Consider the following 10,070-nt stretch of genomic DNA (forward strand, 5'->3'; position numbering starts at 1 on the left):
TCGGCCATCAATGGAAAGAGAGGCCCATTGGACTTGCAAACTTTATATGCCCCAATATAGGGGAATGCCAGGGCCAAAAGAATGGGAATGGGTGGGTAGGGAAGTGGGGGGCGCTATGGGGGACTTTTGGGATAGTATTGGAAATGTAATTGAGGAAATTATGTAATAAAAATATTAAAAAAAAAAAAAAAAAAAAAAAGAAATCTCACCTGAGGAATACCGAATGGCTGAGAAGCACCTGAAAAAATGTTCAGCATCCTTAATCATCAGGGAAATGCAAATCAAAACAACCCTGAGATTCCACCTCACACCAGTCAGAATGGCTAAGATCAAAAATTCAGGTGACAGTAGATGCTGGCAAGAATGTGGAGAAAGAGGAACACTCCTCCATTGTTGGTGGGATTGCAAGCTTGTACAACCACTCTGGACATCAGTCTGGCGGTTCCTCAAAAAATTGAACATAGTACAACTGGAGGATCCCGCAATACCTCTCCTGGGCATATATCCAGAAGATGTTCCAACCGGTAAGAAGGACACATGCTCCACTATGTTCATAGCAATCTTATTTATAATAGCCAGAAGCTGGAAAGAACCCAGATGCCCCTCAACAGAGGAATGGATACAAAAAATGTAGTACCTTTACACAATGGAGTACTACTCAGCTATTAAAAGGAATGAATTTATGAAATTCCTAGGCAAATGGTTGGACCTGGAGGGTATCATCCTGAGTGAGGGAGGTAACCCAATCACAAAAGAATTCAAATGATATGTACTCACTGATAAGTGGATATTAGCCCAGAAACTTAGTATACCCAAGATATAAGATATAATTTGCAAAACACATGAAACTGAAGAAAAATGAAGACCAAAGTGTGGACCCTTTGCTCCTTCTTAGAATTGGAAACAATCACCCATGGAAGGAGTTACAGAGACAAAGTTTGGAGCTGAGACAAAAGGATGGACCATCTAGAGACTGCCATATCCAGGGATCCATCCCATAATTAGCCTCCAGACGATGACACCATTGCATACACTAGCAAGCGTTTGCTGAAAGGACCCTGATATAGCTATCTCTTGTGAGAGTAGGCCAGGGCCTAGCAAACACAGAAGTGGATGCTCACAGTCAGCTATTGGATGGATCACAGGGCCCCCAATGGAGGAGCTAGAGAAAGTACCCAAGGACCTAAAGAGATCTGCAACCCTGTAGGTGCAACAACATTATGAACTAACCAGTACCCCAGAGCTCTTGACTCTAGCTGCATATGTATCAAAAGATGGCCTAGTTGGCCATCACTGGAAAGAGAGGCCCATTGGACATGCAAACTTTATATGTCCCAGTACAGGGGAACGCCAGGGCCAAAAAGTGGGAATGGGTGGGTAGGGGAGTGGGGAAGAGGGTATGGGGGACTTTTCGGATAGCATTGGAAATGTAATTGAGGAAAATATGTAATAAATAATATTTAATAAAAATAAATTAAAAATTTTTTAAAAAGTCAGGTGACAGCAGATGCTGGCAAAGATGTGGAGAAAGAGGAACACTCCTCCATTGTTGGTGGGATTGCAAGCTTGTACAACCACTCTGGACATCAGTCTGGAGGTTCCTCAAATATTGCACATAGTACTACCGGAGGATCCTGCAATACCTCTCCTAGGCATATATCCAGAAGATGTCCCAACCGGTAAGAAGGACACATGCTCCACTATGTTCATAGCAGCCTTATTTATAATATCCAGAAGCTGGAAAGAACCCAGATGCCCCTCAACAGAGGAATGGATACCGAAAATGTGGTACATTTACACAATGGAGTACTACTCAGCTTTTAAAAAGAAAGAATTTATGAAATTCCTAGGCAAATGGATGGACCTGGAGGGTATCATCCTGAGTGAGGTAACTCAATCACAAAAGAACTCACATGATATGTACTCACTGATACGTGGATATTAGCCCAGAAACTTAGAATACCCAAGATATACGATACAATTTGCAAAATACATGAAGCTCAGGAAGAACGAAGACCAAGGTGTGGATACTTTGCCCCTTCTTCTAATTGGGAGAAAGGCACCCATGGAAGGAGCTACAGAGTTTGGAGCTGAAACGAAAGGATGGACCATCTAGAGGCTGCCATACCCAGAGATCCATCCCATAATCAGCCTCTAAAAGCTGACACCCTTGCATACACTAGCAAGATTTTGCTGAAAGGACCCTGATATAGCTGTCTCATGTGAGACTATGCCGGGGCCTAGCAAACACAGACGTGGATGCTCACAGTCAGCTATTGGATGGATCACAGGGCCCCCAATGGAGGAGCTGGAGGAAGTACCCAGGGAGCTGGGGGGATCTGCAACCCTATAGGTGGAACAACAATATGAACTAACCAGTACCACTACCACCACCCCCCAAGAGCACGTGTCTCTAGCTGCATATGCAGTGGAAAGAGAGGCCCATTGGTCATGCAGAGTTTATATTCCTCAGTACAGGGGAACGCCAGGGCCAAGAGGTGGGAGTGGGTGGGTGGGGGAGTGGATGTGGGAGGGTATGGGGGACTTTTGGGATAGCATTGGAAATGTAAATGAAATAAATACCCAATTGTAATAATAATAAAAGGAAAATAATAATAAACTAATAATAATCCTTTATGTAAATATACATTTTCATTATCCAGTTATCATTTTGGTAGACATCTAGATGGTTTAAAATCCCTGGCTATTAGGAATAGAGCAGCAATGAACATGTATGAACAAGTATGCATGTAGTAAAATATAGAGCCCTTCGGATATATGCCCAAGAGTGGTATAGCTGGATCTTGTGGTAGGTTGATTTTAAGCTTTTTGAGGGACCTCCATAGTGGCTGTACCAGTTTTCACCCACACCAGCAATGAGTAAGTGTTCCTCTTTCCCTTCATGTCCCCCTTTTCTAGCCAACATGTTCCATCATTTGCTTTATTGATCTTGGCCATTTTTACTGGTGTAAGATGGAATCTCAATGTAGTTTTAATAATTTAAATTTTTTAAATTTAAAAATTTCCACTTTCCTGATGGCTAAGGATACTGAGCACTGAAATATTTCTTAGCCATTTGTGTCTCATCTTTTAGAAATCTCTATTTAGTTCTATATCCCAATTTTAATTTGGGTTATTTGTTTTATTAATTATTTTATTTCCTTGTATATTATAGAAACTAACTCACTGTCAGATATATAATTTGTGAAGGTTTTTCCAATTCTATAGGCTGCTATTGTGTTACATAAAAATGTTTGTTTCGTGAGATACCATTTATTAATTGATGGTCTTAGCGCCTATGCTATCAGTGCCCTGTTCAGAAAGTCCTCTTTTTTGCCAATGAGTTCAAGTCCATCCCCCACTTTCTCTTCTATCAGATTCACTGTGTCTGGTCTTATGCTGAGGTCCTTGATCCATCTGGAGTTGAGGGTTTTTTTGCATCGTAGTAGATACAGTAAGAGATCCAATCATTTCTCCCTTGTCTATTTTTACCTCCTTGTAAAATCAGTGCCCATAGGTGTGTAGAATGATTTCTGAGTCTTCAATCCTATTTCATTAATCAATGTGTCTAGCTTGTTATGCCAATACAATGATGGTTTTTATTACTATAGCTCTGTGATTCAATTTGAGATTACCTCAACATTGATACCTTCTGCAATACTTTTATTATTCAGAGTTGTTTTAGGTACTCTGAGGGTGTGTTTCCATATAAAGTTAAATTTGTTTTATTTCTGCAAAGAATGATGTTGGCATTCTCATGGAGATTGCAATGAATCTGTAGATTGCTTTTGTAAGGGTGGCCTTTTTCATAACATTAATCCTACCAATCTATGAGCATGAAAGACCTTTCCATCTCCAATGTTTTCTTCAATTTTTTCAGTACTTTGAAGTTTTGTGTTATACAAGTCTTTCACTTGCTAAGTTAGGTTACCCCAACATAACTTTGAGATTATTGCGAAAGACAATGTTCCCTGAATTCTCTCTCTGTCATTTATCTATAAGAATATTACTAATTTTTGTGTATTAGTTCTATATCTTGTTACGCTGTGGAAAGTATTATCATCTGTACAAGTTTCCTGGGGAGCTTTTTGGGGTCTTTTAGTTTAAAAAAAATCATATCATCTGAAGAAAATAAAGGTATTTTGACTTTTCCTTTCCTATTAGTACTCTCTTGATCTCCTCCAGTTGTCTTATTGCTCTAGCTGAGACTGCAAGTACAATATTGAATAAGCATGGAGAGTGGACACACTTGGCTTCTTTTATTTTAGTGGAAATGCTTTCAGCATCTCCCAGTTTAGAATGATGTCAAGTGTGGGCTCATTGTAAACTACCTTTATTATGTTGAGCTATGTCCCTTGCATCCCTAGTCTTTTCAAGACTTTAAATTTTAATTTAAGCACATCAATAGCATCCTATTGTCATACAGGGGTAGCAAATTGCTTGAACTAACCATAGCTTTCCACAGGTTTTCCAGATTTTGTAGTCTCACATTCATGGATACGTTGTCCTAATGAACAGAAGATTTCTTCTCCCTTCTCTTGAGGTTTCCCTTCATGTTGGTGGTGGGATCACAGGTAAAACACACCTTCAGCTCGCATCAGAAAACACATCTGGGTTTGAAATCCAAGCTTGCTCTGCTGCTGAGTGGAACCACCATCATTTTTTGTCCCCAGAGACTCTACCTTTTTTGGACAGTGCTTTTGACTGCAGCAGGACGGGTTGGCTTTAGGTCTGCCACTGCCTACTTTTTGGTCTCATCTATACACACACCCCTCTCTATCATCTATACCCTATGCTCACCCTCTTCCCTTTAGTTCCTTATGGGTACCATCCTGTTCTTCCATCACTTGCAGCCCTGCCCAGGAATGGACTACTCTGCCATGTCATCCTCCAGCCTAATGCCTGATCATAATGTGGGTCTACCTCATTATCATACCTTCAGAGAAGTTCATTCCAGTCAGTTTGTAAAGCATGTTCCTTCCTGACACTTACGTCCCAACCACTATTTACCAAAACATGTTGCTATCTTCACAACTGCCAGAAGGATTTTGTTGTTGTTGTTTTGGTTTCGTTTGGTTTGGTTCTTCAGCTCCCTCCAATAGAAAACAAGTTCCATGCAAACATTCTTTTGAGCAACATGGCAGTGCTACCATCTCTTAACATTGTCTGGACTATAGTCTACTTACATTGAAAAAAATCAGTGATGAAGCCCCAACTTGGTCATCTTCAGATGGCTTTCTTTATGATACTAGCTCAGGGGCCATTTAGCACTGAGTAAATCCTAGAAACCAGAAGTTAAAATCACCACCTTCCTTAATAGAGCCAAAGCACAGTACATTACATAATGGATAGAAAATGTCCCCTACAGACTCATGGGCTTGAATACTTGTTTGTGGCATTTTGGAGGAAATTGAAGTGTCTTTAATGTGCTTATATCAGAAACATAGGTGAACATATTTGTATCTTTCCCAGTCAAAGTGTATTGAACAACATAAAGCCATGAGGAATGGTTATAGCAAGGCAACTATTTGCCAGATGGCCCCATTCTCTTGGTGATGGTGGCTGGATCTAACATAGATCCTCTGTTCTAATCTTAAATATTAATTAGATATTAACTCTCAGCATTGCAAATTATACATTGCATACTATGTGTGTGCATGTGCAAGTGTATGAGATTATGTGTGTGCATGTGTATGCATGTGTGTGAATATGAGTGTGTGTGTGTGTCTACATATAAGTTACAGAGTGAGTGCAAATAGAACAGTGCATAGGTCTTTCCCATAGGCCCTTGACATGCAACACTGGGTTGGTAGTGGCCATCAGCACCACAGTGCTAGGAGTCCACCACTCCATGGAGTCCAAATGAGATATACCCTTTCCTGGATTTGCTCTGTCCAATAAATTTTTGGTTCTGACTTCCCTGGTAAGGTTTTATTACAGGTATGTATACTTACAGATCCAGTTTACCCTGATAAATTTATGAAGTAGTACTGTGGTAGTTTGAATTTGCTTGGTCCAGGGAGCGGCACTATTTGAAGGTATGGCCATGTTGATGTAGGTGTGGCCTTGTTGGAGAAAGTATATCACTGAAGGTGTGGGTTTTGAGAGCTTCCTTCTAGCAGCCTAAGGATGCCAGTCTTCTGTTTGCCTTCTGAACAAGATGTTGAACTCTCAGCTCCTCCTGTACCATGCCTGCATTGGTGCTGCCATGCTCATGCCTTGATGATAATGGGATGAACCTCTGAACCTGTAAGCCAGCTCCAATTAAATGTTGTCTTTATAAGAGTTGTCTTGGTCATGGTGTCTATTCACAGCAGTAAAATCCTAACTAAAACAACCACCCTTTTGACTTCCAGGAGTTAAGTCAGTATCTACAAATAATAATTATAAATATATATATACTAAATACAAAGCATTCCAAATAATTGGAGCTAGCTACCTCACTTGAAGTTATGGCTATAAAATTGGGGGAGGGGGGGGAGGACCGTTGAAATTAAAAGCATTAAAAATCCTCCCTTAAATGATCCAAATATGAGATAAAATATTTCGTAGAATACAAATAACTATAGATAATGAATGAGAGGAATATATAGTCAATAATTTTAAAATAATATAATTTGTACTTGGTGAACTATGTGTCTCCTTTATCTGCAAACTTCACAAAGCCAGTATTCTTGATCATTTTAATATGAAGAGACACCATGACCAAGGCAACTCTTCCAAAAAAAAGCATTTAACTTGGACCCACAGCACTCCAGGATGTGCTAACACAGGCATTGGCAACGTCCACTGATAGGCCCAGTGTTGAGAGGAAGAAAGGAAAGAAACATAGATCTCTAAAGCTTATTGGCTATCCAATATAGTCAAACAAATGAGCTCTGGGTTCAGTCATAGGTCCTGTATCAAATAATAAGATAGGGTGATCCTATCAGGTAAGGTTCAACAATGAAAACATCAAGGAGTTAAGGTTATACTCAAAAAGAGAAGTATAAATGCAAAGAGTGTCCAAATCATAGAAGCAATCACTGCCATGACTGGCAGTTCTTAAAGACATCTGTGCCGAATGTGGGACTACTCCACACATCAAAGTAGAAGGCAAAGTATTTCTTTGAGTTCTGTGTGGTCTGTGATCACTAGAAAAAACTCTGAAGAGGTAGAGCCACCTTGAACTTAGTCTTGTGGATAAGCAGAAGTTTGAGAGAATCTTAAGGATAACAAGGAGAATCCAGGAGCACAATAACAGTGTGGTCAATTAGCTGTGTGACATATGAAGAAGTGCTCACGGAACAGTGCAACCAACATGAATTAAATAAGGAAGGAATTGACAGCAAGGACATTCACTAGCTTAGCAGTCCCCTTATGTGACTTATATGAATTACAGCTTAATTTTACAGCCCATCACATCACAAAAGCTGTACAATGAACAGAAACGAAATGTTTTAGCTTGCTTTCTTGTTTGTTTGTTTGTAAAGGCTTTTGTAATTATATATGGTAAAAAAAAAAAGTTGTGTCTGATCAGAACATCTTGAGGTCATAATTACTACTATGGTATTGATAGTTTCCAATCCAATAAAGAACAAAAATACTCAAAAAATAAAAACAACAGGATAAGATGGAGAATAATCAAGATAGATGTCTGACCAACCTTTGTCCTACACACACATGCAACATGTGTGAGCTTATAAGCATGCACACATATGTATAGAAACATGCAACATATGCCACACAGAGAGAGAGACAGAGAGACAGACAGACAAAGACAAAGACAGAAAAGTCAGAAAAAAAAATAGATAAGAAACACCACCAGCAAAAGGGTTCATAATACTACCAGTGTACAGTTTCTACAAGTAGGAAGAATTTGCTGCTGAACACATACAATTATACGTGATGGTGATTACAATTTGGAGATGATATTGTAGTTTTCTTTTTGGTTGTCACCACGACAAATCCTTTTATCTTCACTCTGACTGTGAATGTCTCAGCATCCATGTGAGACAATTATGGAGACTTCTCTTCACTCCACCCAGCCCAAGGCTGTAAATTGACAGCATATGCCAGAAGTGTGGGTGCTGATCTTAACAACTTCTCAGAAGACTCTGATGGCTCCAGGGACTTTAAAACTGATCTCAGTACACTGAAAAACAAAAAACAAAAAAAACCTTTGTTGCCAGTTCCTAACATATTAGCTGCACAAATATATTTTTATCAACTGTAACTTACACATTAAAATATGCATGGTTAGAAGGTTTCATTTCTTGTAGGGGGTTTGGAGCATGTGGACTTGTCTTTGTCTTAGTATTTGAACAACGGATGCCACAGTTTGCAGAGGTTTTAGAACGTCCAGGAAGTGGTGGGTCTCTAAAGGAAGTGAGGCCTTGCAGGCTCAACCTTGAGGTTTTATAGCCCAGCCCCACTTGCTGTTTGCTCAGCTTCTCAAGTAGGAGTGACAGCAGAGATATAAAGCCTACTGCTTCTACTAGCATGCCTTCCCCTCTCTCCATGTCTAGTCTTCTCTAGATTCTGACTGTGATGGAATAAGTGCTTAGAGATGTAAGCCAGAATAAATGCACCATAAACCAGAATAAGTGCTTTCTTAAGTTGTGTAGTATAAAGGTCTAGGAAAAAGAAAATCACAGTTGCAGGTGACAATGTGCTTCAGTTGGTTGCTTACTGGGGATATATTGTAGACAGGGATTTTTGTTAACTCAGACAATGTTTTTAAGATGTTACTGCCCAGGAACTAAATAGTTAGGGATGTTAGTTACCAGGGACAAGGCCAAGGGAGATGCTGGTTGCCAGGAACTGGGTGTGGATGTATTGGTTACCTAGAACTGGGCTGAGAAACTTTATCAGGGGCTTGGTAAAGAGTCAGCAAAGCAATGCTGTGAGGATGATTGGACAGTGGAGGATCCTCATGGGAAGATGTTGATTACTAACAACTTCATTGAGGGAGATCTTGGTGACCAAGAGCTAGGTAGTAGAGTGATATATGTGATCAGGGAGAACCAGGTTGTAAGGGACTGGTAAGAGGAGAGCTTGTTAAATTAAAGACTGAATTAAATAAAGGCATGCAGGTAACTTTCCTGGAGATGGCCCACCATTTTAGCATGGCTGCAATGAGTAAATTCTATATTGCAGGGCCTTTAGAAATCTCATCTCAGAATTAAATTTTATTGCTGATATGCCTTTTCAGTTATTACAAATTAGTCTAATAATTCCTGGGCAATAGCCCACCCTAATGGGAAGATTGTCTGCAAATCAATTAAGATTTACTCTCTTATAGTAATGCTATATAGACAAACTGATTATTTCATAATTCCTAATAATGATTCTAAATTTTTACAGGTAAATAGGAAAAGCTGCAATTAGGGCTCTGTAAACATTGATGTGTCACAGTCTAATTGCACTAGGATAGAAAGCAGGCTTGGAACAAATTTATGATTAGGGAAAACATTCCTTTTAGGCTAACTGTGAAACCTGATATGTAAAATGTCATGCACTGGGAATGGACAATTTATTATAGGTGAAAAGACAGAAGATAAAATATTGACTGGATTTATCTACACAAAACTTCAAAACTAATAAGACACAAGGCAGATGACTTGTCTCTTGACAAAACTGTGCTAACTTATAGCAAGAATTATTGTTTTAAACGTTTAATGAACTTGTAGAAATAGTGACAGATAATGAATGTTTAATTAGATAACTACTCTTAATGGAAACACATGTAAACATTCCTGCTGAAACTCCTTACTTGATTTATGATGAATTTTTGGGATATAAAAATGCTTGGATGCCAAGGACCAGCCTTAGCTTGGAAATGGGTTCCTGAGAGGGGTGTTTGGGAGCAGGGGGAAAAAAAGGAAAGGAAAGGAAAGGAAAGGAAAGGAAAGGAAAGGAAAGGAAAGGAAAGGAAAGGAAAGGAAAGGAAAGGAAAGGAAAGAAGAAAGAAAAGGAGAAAATAGAAAAGAAAAGAAAAGAAAAGAAAAGAAAAGAAAAGAAAAGGAAAGGAAAAGAAAAGAAAAAAGAAAGGAAAGGAAAAGAAAGGAAAGGAAAGGAAAAAAGAAAGG

The sequence above is a fragment of the Mus caroli genome, unplaced genomic scaffold (assembly GCF_978045245.1).
Source record: "Mus caroli unplaced genomic scaffold, Mus_caroli_1 scaffold_12, whole genome shotgun sequence".
NCBI classification, from domain to species: domain Eukaryota; kingdom Metazoa; phylum Chordata; class Mammalia; order Rodentia; family Muridae; genus Mus; species Mus caroli.